General features: G+C 37.0%; 1 pseudogene; it reads right to left on the reverse strand.

Moving 5' to 3' along the window:
• Positions 1-403: 403 nt before the first annotated feature.
• LOC113773937 lies at positions 404-12,073 on the reverse strand (annotated as a pseudogene).
• Between the last annotated feature and the right edge of the window lie 11,467 nt (positions 12,074-23,540).

Consider the following 23,540-nt stretch of genomic DNA (forward strand, 5'->3'; position numbering starts at 1 on the left):
CAACACTGCATTTTCCTTCCAAGAGGAAGAAGAAGCTCTACAAGCATTTCCAAAAACCATATAAGAATGACTTCTTACATGAACATGAAATCCTGTGGCAACCCACTTGAAAGCATTCTTCGAAGATGTCAAATATTGCTGAAACTCCCTTGCGCCACATTTCAGAAGTTACATACAGTGTAAAAGAAAATATTAAGCCACAATATACAACCCTGAGCTCACCTAAGATGGAAAATTTTCATTGCTCATAATTTGTCCTAAGAGCCGCAAGAATTCAACACGAGATACATTATCCCCTCCAGTTGAAATCAACATGCGATTCTGCTCGTCATTTTGCTATCTAACAAGTGATCTCGAAGGGAACGACTCTTTTCAGATCTATTATGAGTAAAAAGGATCAGCATTAATCTCTTGTGTCCATTGTATAAACAGGTATCTGCCATGTCCTTGTACTCTTTTTTGGATCATCTGTGAGGCTCAGATCATTGTCGTCTTCCATCATGATTAGTCTCTCTACCATAAAGAGTTGATAGTTGTTTTCGACCACTGGATCCAAAATGCTGCTGTTATTTGATGGGTTTGCCAATTTGTACCTGAAATTTAGGAAAAGAGATGTATTGGTCATCCCAAGATCCATTAAACTTGACTTCATTATAAGGTCAACCACTGTGTAAGCAACAAAATTACAGAAATCATGAAGACAATAATAACCAAACAGTATTACTAAACAACATAAGCAAAGCTTGGTGTAGAAGAAAAAAAAAAACAAAGAGGAAAAAACAAGGATTGGGAAAATATCTACCATGTATTTCGGTGTACAAAGTTGAATAGTCATATTCATATAAAAACCAAAATGTGGCTTTATTTAACGGCACCTTAATTTGGCTTAGAAGGCCTCGCAACAAGAAACACATCCATTAATGCAGAACCGCGCAAAAATACAGAGGACGAAGGACAATGTCTTCTCACCAAAGGCGTCCTATATCAAGAATTTTTTTTTCCACGAGTTGAAACCAAATAGGACAGTGAAATAACATTAGGATCGTCAACCAACTAATAAATTGGATAACCAGAAAGTCCGAAAACTAACTTCAAGACCTACAGCTAATTTTTCTTTTGACACGTTGACTACGCCAACAGGATGACATTATTCTTATTTAAAAAAAGGACTTTGCAGCTGATTCTCCTCCTCTTACCACTTCTTCCATCTAACAGTTACCATCCCCACCCCACCTTGAAGAAAAGGGTTAACCAACATTGGAAGCAATAGTAGAGGACAACCACAATAATAGAATACCACTTCTTCTTCCATCTTGCTCCACTAAAAATTTAAAGCAACCAGACAATTAATTATGCATTCCAACTACTACTTTTATCATCCGCATGCTTTCTCAATCTACGCTAATCCTTGTACACACAATCTCTGCATCTCACCATTACAGTACAATTCTATTAGATGGTCTTGATTTTTTTTTTTATCGCAACGATAATATCTTTATAACTTATAATTCTATCATATTCTAAGGGGAGGGGACCATACAAGTGCATGGAGTCACTAAACGTGGCAAGCCATCACAATGATCACTTGATAGGAGATAAGATTTGAACCTTTAACCTCCCACCATCAAGTTTCTTAGTTGTCTTGTGATGACCAATAGTCTAAATGGCTGTTGGCCTACAGATGGTCTTGGTAGGCACTTTTTTTGAATGGTTGTACAATGGGAGACAATAAAATATTGGAAAAAGCATGTAACTTCTAGCTGCTGATTCAAACATAAATAGAACAGGAGAATATGGGAGAATAAGTATGGCAAACCAGTTCAAAGCAATTGGACAAGCTAATTTCTGTGAAATTCAACTACATAGGAGTTTGCTTTTATGTCATTTTGCCATATAATAGTACAATATTAATCGCTCACAGTACAGTTAGATACGTATTTGTACGTTAAGATAATAACGCGAAAAGTCATCAACGGGTAATGCTACCTGCCAGAGCAGCTTAGAACAACCCAACAATGATTTGATAGGAAAAATTTTCCACCTAAAAGTTACTCATGGGCAGAATGAAAATTGACATTAGGAACAGTATTAGAACTCGTATAACTACCAAGGAAAAACAATTTCTTCTTAATATTTGATAAGTAAAAGGCTTTTTTTTTTTGTCCTCTTTGTTTAGGGAAGGTGCAAAGGATACAAAATTTTGATCTACTACTACTCCCTGGACAACAATCATAAAAAGTTCAGAAGGATCAGAGTGGAAGATAGAATATCTCAAAGCAAGAGGAGCAAAGAAACCTGGGGTCCTCTCCTTTGAAGCAATGAAAAGAGTTCATCCTGGTGGGATCCATTTTGCAATTCTGCAGGAAATAAATTATGGACCGGTATCCCCGTTAAGTAAGGGTGGGCAAAAAAACCCGCCGATCCGATCGGATCCGATCTGATCCAAAAAATAGGATATCCGATCCAATTTTTCTTAGCGGGGCAAATGAGGGTCGGGTAACCCTGAGCTGTATGCTGGACCCTCTTTAGCTTTAATACGAAGAACACAAGACACACCTACTAAGAAGAGTGGCGCCAAACAGTAACAGAGGACCTGTGCTTACCCCAACAGTAGTGTTCAATTATAGCCATGTCTAGAAACTTCAACTATTAAAGAGGCGGGGAATTGATATAATTAAAAACTATTAAAAGTTCTCAACCTGTTAATGAAAAGACAAATGTACCTTACAGTTAATTTCAGTTGTCAAGCTTTTATGACATTAGTCTTTACCCTGCCATGGAGTGGTGAACTGTAGAAATAATTAGTCTTCTTAAGAGTTCAAAGGATGCCTGGTTTTTGGGGTTGTACAAGTAATGGCAACTCGAGGTTTTGTTTTAAATATAATAGACATCATTAAAAAGTTAAATTTTTTATCATAGGAGATAGCAGAAAGAAAAAGTTGAAGTGCTGAGGAGTTATCATAACTCATAAATGAGGGGCTAATATAATGACACGTATAGATTTTAACCTACTATTTTAGGTTTTTACCGAGAACACAATTGTGAACGTAAATTTAGTGCAACAAATAATATATTTTTGTACAAATGATATAAGTTTCATAATTTATGTAATTTACTCTTTAAATAACATATCTTACTAGGTTTTTAGTAAAAAAAATATCACTTTTTTTCTGAACTTACCAACTTTTATACAAAACTTAGACATTTTGAAAAAGAAAATTCCCATAGAGTGGACTGGGGGAAGGGGTGGAGCTTAGGATATATAAACCAAGCTAATTGAGGCTTTTAGTATATATAAACAATTGCAGAAGCCTTGTAGGATATATAAACCAAGCTAATATTAATTGCTTAGTTTAGCCATTGGCCACGTGTCATTAGTTAACAACCGCAGCCTTGTTCTCAGTAATAGTGGAAGAAAAATCTGAGAGAACCCACCAAAAAGATCTGGGAACCCAACCTTAATGGAAAAGTTTAAACTAATAGGTTTCAAACCCTTATTTAAATATTAAACACTCTTTCTCAAACTCTTCAATCAATGTGGGATACAACTTCCTGCCAATGAACCTAATACGTAGTTATCTTTAGGGATAATTTCAGAAACCTCCCCTGAGATTTCTGACAGTTTACTGCCCTCCTCTGAGATTTTCAAAATATCAACCACCTCCTCTGTAAAATTGATGGGGCCTAATTATTACAAATTATATGGTGAAATGACTTAATTACCCTAGAACAAATGTGATATTTCGTGATCATGTTAACTGAATTAATTAAATCATCACTAAGTGTGCTTAACTGAAATAATGGCCATATGCAAGGACGCCAAAAATGATTCTTTGGTCTTTCTCTTATTTTTGAGGCTTTTGGTTATTGATTTGTTCCCGCAATGCACAACAGCAGTCGTACAACACGATTTCCTTTGGAAAAGTAAGAGCGATAGGACAAAGAACAAAAGCAACGCGGTACTACTGCCAGAGCAGTCATTAGCTGCCATAGCAATCTCCTGATTGAAGGACAATTTCACCCATTGCCAAAGTTTTTTTTTTTTTTTTGAAGGACATTGCCAAAATTTCTGACTCAATTATTGTGCAGCAGAAGTGGGACTACCATTCCCAGCTGTATCAGACAGTCATCTTATCTTCCCCTATAAACTTGCCTTGATGTTCATTGCAGTTTCTCAACTTTCTCATCATTTTACCTATTGCTAATTCAAGACTTCCCCTATTTCTCTCAGCAACTCTCTGTGTCTGATCATCACCTTGGTTTTTCAATTAATCAAACAAAAAGAGGTATGTAATTTATATTTTCCATCATCCTCTCTTCCGTTCAGCTATAAAGTATGTTTTTAATGGGTGTGCAAGCATAAATTACAATTATGCTTCTGCATAATTTGCCATGATGTTTATGCATATTTTAAGTAGAATATAAGAACAACAAAGTACGGCGATGGCCTTATTTTTTAGGCACCATGACTGCACTTCAGATACTTACACAACAATATCTAAAGGCACGAGGTAAAAATTCCAAGGACAGAGAAAATTTGTTGCTCTTTTAAATGTTATAGTGCTAGTGTCTCCATTTGTTGATTTGGTATCTACACTTACTGTGCTATTGTCTGCGCTGCACGATACAATTATCACTGGTAATTAGAGGCCTCTGATCCGTCTTACATGGCCATCCCGTACCAGTTAACATGACAGTTTGCCCTACCAAAGTAACTCTTCTGGTTTTTCCATTGCCTAGCATTTAGTACCAGTCATGGACTTGTCCCCACAATAGTAGTCGTGCAACATGATTTCCTTAAGAAATATGAAAGTGATAAGAATAAAAGCTACGATTACTATTCCAGTTATAACTATTGAGCAAAAGTGGTATTTACCATTTCAAGCTATATTAGATAGGCATCTTATCTTCCCCTGTAAATTTGCCTTCACGTTCATTGTTGTTTCTCACCTTTCTCATCATTTGACTGATTACTAATCCGGGACTTCACTCATATCTCTTAGGAATTCTCTGTGTCGGATTATCAGCTTGGTTTTTCAATTAATCAAACAAAAACTCAAAAAGAGTTATGTATTTATGTTTTTCATCTCTCTCTCTCTCTCATTGGTTCAGTTATTGATAGGTTGTCGAGCCTGTGCAATAATAAATACCTACTCGAATTAAATATAGATTTTGTATCTAATGATAAGCAAGGTCGAGTCCATGGGACAAAGCTTATGTCCACTCGACTTTTATGAATTTGGAAGGGCTGGTGTAATCCAGCTCCAACAACTGCACTGGATACCTGACCAATTGAAGTAACCTAGGCGTGCCTCACATTTGGCACACAACAGCTTGCCCTCAAAGTGCACCTTCTTCAACTAAACATGGGAAAATATGGAGATTCATCACTCCATAGATTCAAAAACACACATTCAGACAATATGCCAGATGACACCCTATGGATGAGTTTCATTCAACTAAAATCTCAAGTACAAAAAACAGGGCTGATTTATGCGTCATTATTTTTGTCATGGATAAAGGCTCTTCTCGAGAAAAAGATGCAGGATTAAAGACAATACGCAACATTTTTTAAGATAAGTATAAATTCTGATTTCTCATACAGCCTACTAATGCCTCAAACCAGCCAGTAAAAGTGCAGTTGCAACTATGCAAACGAACCACATCAGAATAACATGATCAAGGTGACACAAGGTCTCATAAATCCCAGGAAAAATGAGGTATTGGAGTGTTTCATACCTGTTGTCATCCAGCCTAGAGGCTCAACAAAGATAGATGAACACTCTTTATCTTCAGGCTTGTTGAAAGGGTTGCCACTTCTCCTCTTGTTCCACTCAAAGGATGTTTCACCCTCTCCCGGAAGATGATAGACAACATTCTCTCGCAGGGCAACAACTCTGCGACATTTCTTACAGCGGTATAAGGGAGAATGAATTCCAGCTATTTTAGCTTTAGTTTCAATCTCAAAAGAGATTTTTGCTGCTGATAAATCAGGATCGGTCCCAAATTTTGAACTGTCTATTCTTTCTCCACAGTTGTAAGAATCACCTATCACAATTCCTTAACTGATGTTAGGAAAAGGAAAGCAACAACTCAACCTTTCTGCTACTCCAAAGGTAAAAGTGAACAGATGGAGGATTTTGTCAATCAAAAAATTGTTATGAGGTAAATCTATACTATTTGGGAAGTAAATCATATGGATGGGGAACACAACGTCAACTATGTACCTAATTCATGGCTAAACAAAATTAAACCAGATCACATTGCATCCTATCTAGATTCAATCAATTAAGACCTACAGTAGTATAAGAAGGACCAATACTTAACCTACATTCCCTTAAACTGATAACCATTGCAAATTAGCCAACTCCCACAGTAATCTTGACCAGAATCAGCAAGAAAAGATTAATGTTTGCTAAGCCAATACATATTTAGTTACTTTCCAAACAGGCACAAGGCTACGTTAGCTTTATGAAACAAATCAGTAGTCTAGGATGAATTTGACAAGATTTAAGGCCTTAATACTGCAGGGAAAAAATTGGCATGTATAAACTTTGTCTTGGAAAAGAAATAAGATTAATAGAAACTTTTAATGCACCTCACAACAAAGAAAATCTTTTATAGATATGATATGAGAGATACGCCACAATTCTTAACAGAAAATGGAAACAGGCAGTAACTCAGTGCAACATTGGCAAGGTTACTAATAGACCATTTGAACTGTTAAAGTATATTAAGCAACTACTGTTCGAAAATGAAGTAACGTATGGTGTGAACAATGCATCTGCAATTAAATCACAAGTAGATTCGTGAAGGGGAGAGAGGGACAGATTAGCATAAAATGAATCTTAAAATTGTAAATAATAACGATGCGACACATAAGAAATCCTAGTATTACAAGGTATTAGTGCAAAATCAGATCATCAACAAAATGTGTAGAAAACAGTTTGTTGCAAAAACATATGAAATGAACTTACTGAAATCATTAGGCACAAGCTGTGGATGCCATTTTTCACATACATGTTATGCAATTTTTTCTCAAACAACCAAGCAAGGTGTAACAATGTTTGCTAACTTGAAACACACAGATCCAGTACACAATCTATAACTCCAATAATGGAAAATGAGTAACGGTAGCATGCTAGACATCAACACAAAAAAACTATTAGCAAAATCATGCAGTTCAAGAACCAAGAAACATAATAGGATATCAATGAAATACTCTACCTAGTACTTTCAAGCGAAAACGCTTGTATATGGGGCTAGCGTAACCAAATCTGAAACCCATTTCTTCAAACGTTTTGAGCTGCAAAATAAAGGACATAAAGCTTGTTTAGACCACTAATATTACAGTGGAAACCAACATACAGACAACTTAAGGGCATTATATCAACCTGATCGAGAAAGCCATCATTTGGGCAGACAAATTCACAGCTTTGCCTTAGTGATTCAAGCGCATCTACAGAAATGCAAACCCATCTAAGAAGAAAGAATGAATTTAAAAAAAAAAAGAGAAAATAAAAGAAAAGAAAGGTAGAACACATAAAAAATGGAAAGAACACTATCAGTGTTCCTTGTTCCAAATTAACAAAAGGTCAAGAAAGATAAGCATAGAAATCAAAACAGATCCACATGCACACCTGAGAAAAACAACAAAGCCAAACAAAAGTGAGATTGTTCAAACCTTCGTGGGATAGCTGTTCAGTCCTCATCAGATATGCTGTAATAATAGCTGCACTGCAACCAAAACAGTCAAAGGAGTGTGTAAAACCTTGGCGATGACCAAGCATGGAAGTAAAGTGTACCACATTCTTGATAAATTCTTGCTCACAAATAGATAATGAAAAACATAGAAACAGGAAAACAAAGAGTTCCATGGTTTGATTACAAACTAAATTAAGAACTAAATTTACAAGGTCAACTTGTTAAAAGTCCAAGTCCAAACCATGATCTATCCATCCAGTGCATGTGAACTGACGAAATTAAAATGCCTTTATCTAAATTGAACAGAAATTACAAACACAGTGACATGAAAGCCAGACTGCTGTTATTCCACGCAACAGCAATCTCTACATAAGAACATTTTAGATCATGTTGAGTAAAATGGATTAGCTGCTTCAAAGTAGCAACAGCAATCTCTACATAAGGTGGCTTGACGTCTGCCATTTGGCCTTTAGATCCATAGGGTGATTCATCTACTAAAAAATGGCTTTTCGTAATTCTGGACATATTGGAGAAGGTTACTCCAAAGATTTCACAGTTGATTAAAATCCAAGCAAATGAAAGACAATAATATCAACCAGGAAATAATCAAAGGAGCAACATCCTTCAAAGCATGAACCCACCGTGCTAAATATGAGAGTTTCATAAAGGTATTAGCTCATTTAACACAAATGTGAGTCGCATTTGGGATTCTGTCACCAACTTGGAGAAAAATAAGGCACTAACAACATAGACATTAATTTCTGGAAAAGGAATATCCATGGACATCATCATATGTAATAATGCATTTTGAAAGAAGGGCTTTGAAGTTGACAAGCTTTGTCATTGGTAGCTTGTCATTGGTGATAGCAGTGAAGAAGAATCCAGTACAAAATTGGACATATTGACTACAGATTCCTAAAATGGACTTCCATTATTATAGAATACAAGATAAACAATATTTCTAAGGGACTGTTGTCTGTCAAAAATTGTCATGCTTACTATGTAAATACAAAAATGTGGGCCCATATGCAACAACCAACAAAACTGTTACACCCCAAGACACAGAACAGCAGACATCAGTTCAATGAACACTCATTATTCTACCAGCAAAAGGAATTTGAAAAGTACCTCAGCTATAAAGTGGGAACAAGCAAAATCAGCAAATGAGAATTATCTTCTTGATACACCAGCAAAGCAGTGAACCAATACAGACCCTTCTTGCCTACTACGGTCAATAAAATCTAAACAAACATCCAAGTAATCCAATAGATCCTCACTCTCTGTATCTCTCAATGGTACAACCATCCTTACAAACTTCAAATCCTTCCCTGCTTTCTCCAAGGAATACAGCACCTTTTCTGGTGCCAGAGAACTCTTGGACCCATCACCTGAATCATCCTCTGTTCCTGAACGCCCAACATACACCTTACGAATCTCTTCTAGGGATCAGAATCTCCCTTCGCCATTCTGAGAAAAATGAAATTGATGTGGAGCTGAGAACTAATAATATAAGTGTAATTTCACCACTACCATGCTGGAGAACATCTGCAGCATCTCCAGTATTGCCAATAAATAGATTCTCCCGCACCAGGTATGGCATATCACACAAATGATATTGCTGCTTCTAGAAACTCAAATCTTATGTGCCTGTTATATTAAAAGATTAATCTTTCTTAAAAAATATGAGCCAGACTTGACATTTCATCAGTACCTCATTTGGAGATGTAAAATTAATTCAACAACCGTAAATTGGATATTTGCTTTGATCAAATTGAAGGAAAGTACCTCCCGCCCCCAACCCAAAAAAAACCCCAAAAAAAATGATCATTATCATCAGATTAGATAACTAGCAAAATAACTAAAGTACATGACGGGTTAACTTTTTACCAAAAAGAGTAACTTTACACGTACCATTATGATTCGGGAAATGATGCACCAGGGTGTTAATTATTAGTTATTTTATTATTAATTTTTCTCTTATTCCTGCCAAATAACGTTTTAATTATTAATATCTACTTATATGTGGTATCTGAACTTAATTTCAGAAAATGGAGCAGAAAACTAAAAAAGGAGGGACTTTCTAAAGTAAATTACTTCACACGTAGGAGTCTTCTGCAAAGACCCATCAACGTGGCCCACAAGAGTGAAAAAAATGAACAGATTTCCTTTTTGCTTTTGGCTAATGAAGAGCTGCTGAGTTGGAGTCCTCAAAGGGATGGAAACCGAAGAGAAAGGGAATTCGGCAGAGCCTCCCTTTTGGTTTTTGACTTTTAACTTCGACGGGGACCACGGAGATTGAAGGCATTAGTCTATTATTTAGGAAGAAACGTACAGAGGCTAGGAAGTCCTACTATCGATAGGAAACAAGAAGAAATTCGGAGGGTCCCATCTTTTGGATTCTTTTCTCTTCTTATTAGGTTAGGAGACTAGTCACGGGGGATAGATGGAATTAGAGGCTGTTAAGCCGCAAGTCTGAGTTTTTTTCACTTTCGACAGCATCATGTTGGGAATTTCCTCAACAATGAAGAATTGAATTCTTATTTTCTAGTCAAGGGGACAACTGATGAATTGGTTCGACAATTACTGTGAGATCTAAACCGCTTTTACTTATTTTTCTCATTTATTGATATTTATATATTTCCTGCTTTTAATTGTTATAGCTCTTGTGTATGATTGATTAGTACGTAATAATTAATTATTCATATAGGCTATTTTGCTAAATAGGGGTAATTGAATCCATAATTGTTCGTTATCTCTATCCCAGTAGCAACTGGCGTAATTGGGTTTATGTCGGAGAAACATACGATCTAACTTAAACAAACCCTCTTAGTGTGTTTGTTAGTTAGGATTGGACCTTTCTAATTCTTAATGCAATCTAGAAATTAAATCCTACGGTCGTACCTAGGGTTGTTTTTGGGTTAGAGAAATAGTTAACGGTCGTACCTTAACTATCGAGAAAGTAAGGAAAGGTTGGTTGTTTATCCCGTGCATGACAACTATAACTAATCTATTAATAAATGTTGGAATTATCTGTGAATCGATGATCAGTGCATGAACCATTTCTGAAGTGTACCCTTGGCTAGAGTTTCTCTTAATCAATTATTTTCTGCAGTTAATTTATTTAGTTAGCATTTAATCCAAGAACCCCCATACTTTGGACTCTAGAAGAAACGAATTATCCCCAATCCCTGTGGATTCGACCCTACTCACCGTTATATACAAAATATGTATTTTTCTCGAGTAGGTATTTATTATTTTACAAGTTCGGCACCTGTCACTCTCATTTGCTCGATGGTTATGGTATAAAAATAATTATGGAAGCAGAGTTTAATAAATTAAACACAACAATAAACCACCATGAATTTCACTTGTGAGAAATGTGCCCAAGCCTACTTTTCAATTGTCCAATATTTTCTCTAAAATCGATGTAGTGGTTCACAAAAGTTTATATATGCATACTAACAGGTCTATATACGACAAACCCATATATCCATTATGTCCCTTTCCTTTGACGAACTATGTAGCAAGAACAAGACAACTAATGCAAATGAGACAGCATCTATAGCAGTAACAACACTAAGTTTAGTTCACTTTCGAATTGAGTTCATTCTTTCAATCAATAAACCACAGGTTACACCAATAAAACACGAGTTCCTCCATGCATTGGGTAAAAGTTTCATTTCACGAGCGGATCCACATGTTGAACACCTAGTCATTTCACAAGATTCTATTATACACATGGTGTGAATCTAAAGCTACTTGTGTAAAAAATTTACTACTACCCTGATAGTGTATATAAAATCAAATCATGCAACACAGATATATGTCTTCTCCTTTTCCAATCTTTTCATTAGTCTACCTTCAAAGACACAAATTCCAGACACATACAACATTAAACAGACATGTCAATGTGCATATCACCCCACAAAATTCACTACCAAAAAGAAAGAACAGAAAAAAAATCACCAAAAGCTTCAGTTTTTCTCCTTTTTGCCCACAAAAAAAGATAAATGAAGCAAAACCAAACAAAAGTTGAATCAAATCTAAAAATATCGAAAACATGTCATCCAAAAAATAAGAATTAAACATACCTGGTAACAACCCTTCACCCAAAATTTTATTTTCCTTTCTTTTCTCAACTGTTTTCTAAACCTATTTATTGTATACAAAGTAAAAGATAAGAAAAAAAATGAAACTCAAGTACACAATCTTTGATTTCAATAAAGACCACACATGGGAGGGAAGGTTATAGGCATATATCATTGTATCTCTACCTGAAGAAGTTAAGGGGACTTACCGGTGGAAGTATATTCCGGCGAGTGAAGTCAGATTACCAGCGAAGGGTAAAGCAAAAAGTTCTTGGTATCACTAAATCCCTGTGTCTGTCCTTAGGGAATGCACTCTTGTTTTCTTTAATTTCCGTCTCATTTTCAAAGATTTTTTTTTTGGTCGATTGGGAGTTTCACACGTGTGACGGGGGCTGTGCAGAATCTTTGGCACATGTAGAACACAATGAAAGGAAATTGAGAGTTATTTCACCTCTCTGATTGGTAGACGTTAAGTTGGCTTGCATGTTTGGTCAAGTTTCATTTTCATGCTAGGGGAACTTGACAAAGTATAGACACTCGTAGCACAGTAGTACTGTTATTAACTCGATAGCCTAAAACTTCGATCAAGCTCGGTTCGCCAAGCTCGAACTCTCGACTTGTCTCCTGTTCAAGCAGTTTCATTGGACTTGTTAGTTAGGATATATATGTCATTTCACATTATATAGAAATAACATTAAACATTAGGTTGGAGTGTTTGGATAGCATTATTATCTCAAATAATATTTCGCTTGCATCATAAACACATTTCCCAACTCACCTTTTTATATTCCCAACCACCTTTTTATCTCACATACATCACATCACAAAAAGTGCTACAGTAATTATTCCAAATAATATTTCAAATAATACCCTATCCAAACAAATGATTTTTATCCAAAATTATTTCCTATTTTCCTTCCGAATCCCAATCTCTCCACTGCACCTCGCAATCGGCTCCACCAGCCCACCATTCAACGACTAACCATCTCTTCATCAGTTACTTCCAACCATTTCTTCAATCTTCACCAGTCACCTCTTCACTTTCACTGTTATCAATTTTTCTCCACCAAAAACCACTGCAAGCTTCTCCATTTTCATGCCCAACCACCACCATGCAAACTACTGTGACCGTGAGTTTCTCCATTTTTCACAGTCAAGACTAGTGGACCAACTATGATTCCACCTAGCCGTAGGCTGTAGCAGTCGCCGACCAATCAAATTTGGTTGTTTTCGCAAAATCACCGTGATTTCTAGTAAGTAGGACTTACTTTCAAGTCCTATTTTTTTTCTTGTTGAATGTTGACTAATACTTGTGTCATAGAAAATTGTGATGCTATGTTGTTTCTCTATCATTGGATTGCTCATTGCTATTGTTTAGTTATGTTGTTTTGCTTGCTTCTTTTTGTTACAACTTAGAAGGGGATAGCTTGCACTACAGTTGTTCTTGTGAGTTGTGATGCAGTGGAATTCTTGTGTGAGAATAAAAAAAATGAAAGTAATTTAAGGTGCAGTTATTTTGGAACGTTAGACAATCCCTGTTTTCATAGTATACATAACAAAAATTTCACAACTTGATAGGATTCTGAATATATCATTAGTGCTGGGATATATATGTTTCTTGGTTAGAAATTAGGAAGATCTCACTTGACTATGTTGTTCTAAACTTCTAGTCCTTGTTCCTACCTTATGCATTTAGTTCTTTTTTCTATACATGATGGAATATAGCATATTAATTAGACTAAACTGACAAAGACTTTTATCTTGATTGTTCACTACTAGATTGACGTATCACTGCAAATAAAGTACTAGATTGTTTGTATTTGTCTATTAGAAACTTTTCCGTATTATAAACTTTTGTATTACTGTAATGTTTCCTCTAGTTATGGTCTGAGATAGCTAAGAAAGGTAGAGGAAAAGTAACAGGGAGAAGAAACGTGAGAGGGAAGGGAGGAAGAGAGAATGCAGAAGAAGAAAACTGAATTTGTTTGTATCTGATTGCATGCCTCTTCACGTCCCTCTTAGGTTTATTTATACAGGATTCTTCCTCTAGATCCTTCCATGTCTAACCAATCTCTCAACAGAATGGTCATGCATGCATGCATGCCTTTTAACAACTATCTGACTTAACTAACTTTCTGAAATACTAACTAACTTCCTGAAAATGAAAGCATGACAGATACATTTCTGCTAAAAATATCTAGTGAAAATATCTAGGGTCATTACAACACCTCCCCCTTAAGAATCCTAGTCATTAGGATTGAGCTGGAAATTAGGAAACTGTGATTGTATCATCGTGACATCCTCCTAAGTTGAGTCTTTAGTGCCTAGGTTCAACCATTTGATCAACAATTGAGTCACCTTCTGCCTTTTCCTTATGATATCTCGAGTAGCCATCACTCTTTCAAGGGCAATCTTAATCTATCCATCCGCAGTAGTCAATGGTAACTCTTGAGTCACAACATGATCTTTTGCAGATGGTTTAAGCAAGGAGACATGGAAGGTAGGATCTATCAAAGAACCAGAAGGTAACTCCAGTCTATAGGTTGCATTCTTAATCTTCTGAAGGACCTTGTAAGGGCCATAATACTTGGAAGATAACTTTAGGTTCCTTCTGACTGCTACTGAAGTTTGTCTGTAAGGCTGCAATTTCATATAGACCCAACTCCCACCTGGAAACTCCTTTCAATTCTGTTTTTGTCAGCAAACGGTTTTATTCGATTCTGAGCCTTGATTAGATTTCCCTTCAGCAATTCATTCCATTTCCTTCTATCCCCTAGCCATTGTTCCACAGCAGCTACCGAAGTTTCTAAGGCATTGAGGCCTAATTGAAAGGGTGGATAACCATACAGAGCCTGAAAAAGAGTCATTTTCAAGGCTGTGTGATGGTTGGTGTTGTACCACCATTCAGTAGCTGTTAGCAAGGACTTCCATTTGTGAGGTTGTTAGAAACACAAACACCTCAAGTATGTCTCCACACACCTGTTCAACCTTTCTGTCTACCCATCTGTCTGAGGGTAGTAGGCTGGGGAATAGTGCAGCTCCGTACCTAGTTTTCCAAACAGCTCCTGCCAGAACATGCTAGTAAATAGCCTATCCCTATCTAATACAATGCTCAGAGGTAATCCGTGCATCTTGTAGATGTTATCAAAAAACATGTTAGCTACTGATTGTACTGTATACTTAGAAGGTAGTGCTAAGAGATGGCAGTACTTGGTGAACCTGTCAATGACCACCAGTATCCCTTCAGATCCTTGGGATTTGGGTAATCCTTCTATGAAGTCCATTGAAATGTGCTGCCATGCTTGCTCAGGGACAGGAAGGGGTTGCAGTAGGCCTGGTGTTTTGCAATTTTCTACCTTGCTCATTTTGCAAACATCACATTGCTGCACCCACTCTTCTACCTCTCTCTTCATCCCTGGCCAGAAGAATGGCCCCTTCAACCTCTGATAGGCTCCCAGATTGCCTGAATGTCCCCCAAGGTGAGAGTCATGAAAGCAGGCTATCAGCTTCTGTCTCAAGTTCCCTGATGCTCCAATGTACACCCTGCCTTTATACTTGAGCAATCCCCTAACAAAAGAGTAATTTTGGGAAGAGTCAGGTGCAATAGTCAAGGCTTCAGTTAGCTTAGTCACTGTACTATCCCCTTGGTAGCTTTCCAGGGCTTCAGACAGCCATGCAGGTTTCATGACCGAGAGACTGTGTGTAGAGCTGTCTTCTTCATAGCCTCTTCTGAACAGTGTATCAGCCACCAGATTTTCCTTTCCTTTCTTGTACTGTATTTCATAATCCAGTCCTAACAACTTAGTAAGCCACTTTTGCTAAAGGGGGATAGTTATCATCTGCTCCAATAGATATTTTAAGCTCTGGTGATCTGTCTTGATAATGAAGTGATTTCCCAACAAGTAATGCCTTCACTTAGATACAGCTGTGATAAGGGACAGTAGTTCCTTCTCATATATTGATAACCCCAAGTTTTTAGGTCCCAAGGCTTGACTGAGATAGACAATGGGTCTTCCTTGCTGCATGAGTATGGTTCCTATAGCTTTATGACTAGCATCTATTTCCAGAACAAAGGGTAAGGACAAATTAGGAAGTGTTAGGACTGGTGTGCTACTCATCAGCTGTTTAAGCTTTTGGAAGGCTAGCTCAGTATGTTCATTCCAGTGGAAATTTTCCTTCTTCAACAACAACTCAGTAAGTGGCTTGGCAATGAGTCCATATCCTCTCACGAACCTCCTGTAGTAGCCTATAAGTCCCAAAAATCCTCTCAGATCCTTTACTGATGTAGGTGTAGGCTAGTCCAACATGCTCTTGATTTTTGGGGGGTCTGCCTGCACTCCATCTCCACAGATAATGTGTCCCAAATACTCTACTTAAGACTATCCAAAGATGCATTTGGAAAGTTTGGCAAATAGGGAGTGAGCTTTGAGTGTTTCTAGGACAGTTTTGAGGTGTAAAAGGTGAGTGTTATAGACAATTTTCCAAAACTGCGCAGAGTCTCCTGCAAAAATTCTAGATTTTCTAACAACTTGAGATTATGAAATTTTTCTTAACAAAATTCACCCCTTGACTCAAATTCAACCATTAAAATAACCAAGAATTAAACGTAAGTGAGTTCACATAAAGGTTAGAAAGAAAACTAAAATTTCGGGGTCTCACACACTCTCCCCTTTAAAAGAATTTTGTCCTCGAAATTCTAACCTTTGCTCACACAAAACTTGATGGTACAGGATTTTTCTCCAACTTTCAAGTCGTTTTTTCTCACTTATAGTGCTTCCACAAACTTACCTCAAGTGCAATCAAGATACAGACCCTTATTCTAGTACTCTCCACTATTTGGTACTCAAATATAAGAATCTATAATAAGATAATTCACATCTCGACCAGGCCGGTCCCAAGAGTAAATCACCCCTACTAGAGATTCCTACCTGACGTACATATCTATCCATGATAAGGGATTTCCACTTCTAACAGGCATGATTCATAGCTTACGTCCAAGAAGAGCACTTAGTCCTTTACACTTATTCACATAATCAGGACCATATTACCACTTGGCCCAAACTCACTCCGCGTAGAGATCACGCGAAGCAGCTCTGATACCACTTGTAATGACCCCACCTCCCCCTAGGGCGTTCCCAAGGGTTTGGCGGGTCGCCTGCCCATCTCTCGCTAGGACTCACTCACTCATAGTTTAAGAAAAATAACGTACATCCATAGAAAATAAATAGCACATGCACTTCAACTTAATATCTACATTGATGCTCAAATCCAGATACAAATCTTCTACACGCCAAGATACTTTCAAATGTTTACAATTCAAGTACAAAAAACCCTTGTCGGGTGCTAGCGCGAGTACAATTTCAAAATTCAAAATATTTAGACTACGCTAATCTGTACACGCCTCACGCCTCGCTCATGCCTCCTGTAAGGAAAACAAATGGCGTGGAATGAGCTAAAATCCCAATAAGTTTTCAAATAGCAAGTTGACCATTATTTAAAAGTGCAGGTATCACGTAGCAAAATAATGAGTATTAAAAGTTGATAAAAGTGAGTAATAACACTTCAACTAGTAAATCTCAAAAATGAACGAGTGTAAAGTTTTTCTTTTAAAACGAAACAATAACACGATAAGAACTAATCATTCCAAAGTATAAGGATATGGATGGCTTTCTGGAGCCAAATTCTTATTGCAAAACCAGAGCTTGATCAAGTAATAGTTAACACTCCGTCAACTTTCAAGTAAGTAACCAATTCAGTAGAGCACCACTTAACTCCAATTTCCATCCACCAATCAAATCCGTTACCGGGTCCAAACTCCAAGATAAATACTGGTGGTAATACTCGAGTATACCGATTAGTCGAGGAGATAATACTCCACTTGACAACACTAGATACCCATGGTTCGTTATCTAATTGACCAAACTCTTGCCGGCTCGACTCGATTAACTAGCCAATGGGGTTTGGGTCTCCAAAAAGTCGATGAGATAACACTCCAATCGACTGAATGAAGATAAAAGTACGGGGACGGGAATGAGAGGCACCTACCACTTACATTGAGTTTGGTACATGCTGCTGCTCAGCACTTACAAGTTAAGTACAAGTATATCAAGTCAATTGTAACAATAAACAAGTATATATTATATTAGGGCAAGTGCGATAAAGTACACTCTTGACCGATCCAAAAATTTCATATCATTAAATCACATGGGTCAAGTATTGAAAACAAATGTCCAGTTCAGCCAGGTATTTGGAAGCACTCACCAAAGGTCTAGTGCCTCTCAAAAGTCACGTTCAGGTCCAACTCCTTGGTTGGAGTCCAAATCTGCGATAAAATATCATTTACGAATGTAAAACTCTCTAGAGTTCAAAACATAGGGGTTTCGCTTCAAGAAAATAAAGTAAATGCAACTCGTTTAAGTAGTATGCAAGATACTTATCAAAATCCGAAAAATTCATGCTCCCTCGTTTAGTAATGGTCAAGAAGTGGTTTCGACTTTAGAAATTACACTTGGTATCAAAGACCGGGAAAATCGTATTTTGAAAGGGTTGCTACTTTCACTTTTCAAGGGTACGAGTTCCGGCAAAATTTTAGCTTATATACCCAGACTAAAGAAAATTCGAATACCATAGGCGATCCAAGTCCAACTTGACCTCAAATCATCGCTCAAGTCGCAGGTACATATGCCTAACTCTCGAGTGAAAATTTGGGCAGCACGCCCTTTGTGTTTACCTATTTTCCAGCCATTTATGGTTTCATAATTTTTTTCAAGCCCCAAAACACACACAAGCAATGTTACCCACATAGCCCTTTAATTATGCTCCAAAATCATCCAATTACAACACAAGTCTAATAATACAACCGGAAATCAGTTTTGAAGACAAAAGGCTAACCAGCAGATTTGACATCTTATAGTATTTTGGTCACAACTGGAGCTACGTTTATCAAATTAGTGTACACTTTATACCATTTCGAAATTAAGACGAAGAGTTACAACTTTCATGAAGACCACTCAGTCCAGTTCAGAATTGATCTAGATCAAAAGTACAGATTACAGAACCAGAAGGTCCTTGTCAGTATGGTTGTCAGTACTGAATTCAAATGACAATAACTCAGGCTACACAATTCTGTTGAGGTGTTTTCAGATGCTTTGGAAAGCTGAAACATAGGGCTAAAAGTTTTGTGTTTTGGCCAAAGACTGATTTGATAAGGATCAAGGTGAAAAAATGCAGCCAAAATGATGTAATGTCAAAACTGTTCACAAAAATATACCTATGGCAGTCAAGAGTATTTTTGTCATTTCAAGTGATACAGTACTCAGATTGAGCTAAAATTTTACAGGTAGCTATAGAACATCATTGTATGCAACTTTTATGTTTTAACCTAAGTCCAATTCGGCTTCCATCATACACGAATAGAACTGGTCAGAACAGAGCTTTTGAAATCCTTAAATCTGGAATTTAATGCATTCAAGGTATAAACTTCACATTTCTAGCTTGAACCACTACTTCAACTTTCTATACAAGATTATAGACATCATATTCTCTCTAAACAACAAGGAATACAACTGAACCATCCAAACCTTAACTCAAAATCCACCAAAAATCATCAAAACTACGTAGATAACTAGTATTAGCCAAGAATTTAAGTTGTTATACAAACTTAAGCAAGTTTAAGGGATAGAAATAGGATGGACAGCCATAATGCCTCACTAAGATACTTGCAAGAGATATCCACCACCTTTCCTTATAAACTTTTAGCACACCAAGATTCCCAAGTGCTCAAAGAAAGGATTAATCGGTTTAGATTCTTGATTTTTCACTCAACTAAGCTAGGAATCAAGATTGAAATGAAGTGGTCTTCACTCTTTTCGTTTTCCTCTCATAAGTCACGACCAAGATGAAGGAAAATGAAGAAAAATGAGCCAAGAAGAAAGGAAAACGTCTTGGTCAAGACCTTGGTTGGATTTTTGACAAATGGCTTAATCACAAATATTTCCACCAAAATATCTCTCTTTTCCTTAGTCAATAATGGTGGCTGACTTAAGAGTTAATTAAGAGCTAATTAGCTCAACTAAAACAAGGAGATTAAGGTAACAAAGTAGTGCTCAACTGGTGCACTCAATCAGTAGCGAACGGTACCCGTCGGTTCAAATCGATTTTCCTTAAATCCCGCGTACTAGGGTTTTAACTTATGATTCACTAATTTATTATTATCACTCTAATCACACACTTTCTCTTATCCAAAGCTCACTCTTAATCACCAAATTAAGTACACACCCCACACCGATTAATCACACTACCAAAAGACGTAAAAACCTTAGTTTACGTTAACGATAAAAGTAAAGGGAAAACCCTTGGTTCTATGATTAATTGTAACTATTAAGGAAGTGAATGAGTAGTAAAGTTATTGTAAAATATTGGATTCCAAATAAAAGGGAATTTTTAAGAAATTATGAGAGATTTTACAAGTCCTCAGCATCACACTACCAAAATGCACACAAAAACACACACTAAAACCCTAGTATGCACAAAAACCCTAACTTATGTCCTTCCTTTAGAAAAATTATAACTTGAGTTATAAATATAAAAAATTTATATAACTTGACTTGTTAAAAACTAGACTTCAAATACTAAAAATCTTTAGATGACACCTCAAAGAGATTTAGTTCATAAATTGGTCCACATTAAGCCATAAACAACTACAACATTTCAATGTTTACTTGTGCAGGGCAGAATTTTCAATCAACTTTGCCAATTTTCTAGAATTTATGGGCATTGAATCAAACTCTAAATTTTACACCGTAGGAAGCCTTCTGATTCTAGTTTCAAACGCAACAAATGGAACTAAATTTCGACTTTCCTATAAGAAGTTATAGCCAATTTCCCAAAACTGCGCAGAGCCTCCTGCGAAAATTCTAGATTTTCTAACAACTTGAGATTATGAAACTTTTCTTAACAAAATTCACTTCCTTGACTCAAATTCACCCATTAAAATAACCAAGAATTAAACGTAAATGAGTTCACATAAAGGTTAGAAAGAAAACTAAAATTTCGGGGTCTCACACTCTCTCCCCCTGAAAAGAATTTTGTTCTCGAAATTCTAACCTTTGCTCACACAAAACTTGATGCTACACGATTTTTCTCCAACTTTCAAGTGGTTTTTTCTCACTTATAGTGCTACCACAAACTTACCTCAAGTGTAATCAAGATACAGACCCTTATTCTAGTACTCTCCACTATTTGGTATTCAAATATAAGAATCCATAATAAGATAATTCACATCTCGACCCGGCCGGTCCCAAGAGTAAATTACCCCTACTAGAGATTCCTACCTGACGTACATATTTATCCATGATAAGGGATTTCCACTTACAACAGGCATGATACATAACTTACGTCCAAGAAGAGCACTTAGTCCTTTACACTTATTCACATAATCGGGACCATATTACCACTTGGCCCAAACTCACTCTGCATAGAGATCACGCGAAGCAGCTCTGATACCACTTGTAATGGCCCCACCTCCCCCTAGGGCGTTCCCCAGGGTTTGGCGGATCGCCTGCCCATCTCTCGCCAGGACTCACTCACTCATAGGTCAAGAAAAATAACGTACACCCATAGAAAATAAATAGCACTTCCATTTCAACTTAATATATACATTGATGCTCAAATCCAGATACAAATCTTCTACACGCCAAGATACTTCCAAGTGTTTACAATTCAAATACAAAGAACCTTTGTCGGGTGCTAGCGCGAGTACAATTTCAAATTTCATAACAATTAGACTACGCTAATATGTACACGCCTCACGCCTCACTCGTACCTCCTGTAAGGAAAATAAATGGAGTGGAATGAGCTAAAATTCCAGTGAGTTTTCAAATAGCAAGTTGACCATTATTTAAAAGTGCAGGTATCATGTAGAAAAATAATGAGCATTAAAAGTTCATAAAAGTGAGCAATAACACTTCAAATAGCAAATCTAAAAAATGAACGAGTGTAAAGTTTTTCTTTTAAAACGAAACAATTACACGATAAGAACTAATCATTCCAAAGTATAAGGATATGGATGGCTTTTCGGAGCCAAATTCTTATTGCAATACCAGAGATTGATCAAGTAATAGTTAACACTCCGTCAACTTTCAAGTAAGTAACCAATCCAGTAGAGCACCACTTTACTCCAATTTCCATCCACCAATCAAATCCGTTACCGGGTCCAAACTCCAAGATAAATACTGGTAGTAATACTCGAGTATACCGATTAGTCGAGGAGATAACACTCCACTCGACAACACTAGATACCCATGGTTCATAATCTAATTGACCAAACCCTTGCTGGTTCGACTCGATTAACTAGCCAATGGGGTTTGGATCCCCAAAAAGTCGATGAGATAACACTCCAATCTACTGAATGAAGATAAAAGTACGGGGACGGGAATGAGAGGCACCTACCACTCACATTGAGTGTGGTACATGCTGTGGCGACCCCACTTCCCCCTAAAGCGAACCAAAGGGTTGGCGGGCCGTCTGCCCAACTCTCGCCAGGACTCACGCAAGCATTCTAACTCAAAATCCTCCAGGGATTAACCTAAACTACTACAAAAATAATTCTTCCGAAATAAATCAATTTCTATCACCACATTAACTTTAAAGATAATAGCATACAACTTAGCCAAACGACGGCTCTTAAACACTTCACACGTTACTCGCAAGGGTTAAAGACATACTATACCAATATAAACATACAAACCGAATATTAGAATTAGGGATTACACTTTTCCAACTTCAAGTGGCAACCAAAATAAAAGGTACAGTACTTAACGTAGAATTCATTACAAACCGAAATCTAAATTCAAGTTGTTCAAGTACATTCATAGGAAATATAAGCAGCTCAAATTCTTTCAACTTCCAGACCTGTAAGGAAAACAAATAAACGTGGGGTGAGCCAAAGCTCAGTGGTGCCCCAAAATATGCATTCACGTAAATCAAACAGCGAGTAGCAACTTAACCAAATTGAACAGTTAGGAAAGCGTATAGCAGCACAAGGTAGGATACAGGGGCTCTCAGGAGCCATTTTCCTCGCTTGATCACCATTCAGCGTAGTTGACCCTCCATCAACTCTCACTACTTATAGTCCATGTAGATCCACTCATTTTAATCCTAACCCGTCACCATTCATACCCCTGTCCCGGGCCCGAACGTCAACTAAGGACGTAGTATACTCGCGTATACCCGTAGATAATTGGTCGAGGGATTCACCCAACGACGTTATTGTAGTTAGATTCACGCGTCGAGGGATTCACCCAACGACGTAACTACATTTAGATTCATGGATTCACGAGAAAATGATTCACGCAAGTCACCACTCGAACGGCTAGTGCGATAAAGTACACACTGCTCACTTCGATGGATCAAAAACTAGTTTTGCAAATTATCACATATTGAGTCAAGAAAGCACTTTAACCAAGTAAGCATAGAACAGGCAGGGACACTCACCAAGAGTGAAGTTCATATGTCAAGTTGGGGATCGAATTCCGCGTCCTCGCAATATCCTAGAATACCAAATTTTGAAACTATAAGTTTTCTATTTAATTTTTAAACTTATTCGTATAGGGAATTATCTAATATATTACTAGTTTACTTTCTCAAGAAATTTCAAAAATCTATTTAGGTTGAAACTTGACAAAAGTAGTAAAAATGTTCCTTATAGTTTTCCTTGAGATACTTTTCCTTAGAAGAGGGTAACTAGTA

This window comes from Coffea eugenioides, chromosome 6, assembly GCF_003713205.1.
Source record: "Coffea eugenioides isolate CCC68of chromosome 6, Ceug_1.0, whole genome shotgun sequence".
In the NCBI taxonomy this organism is placed as follows: Eukaryota; Viridiplantae; Streptophyta; class Magnoliopsida; order Gentianales; family Rubiaceae; genus Coffea; species Coffea eugenioides.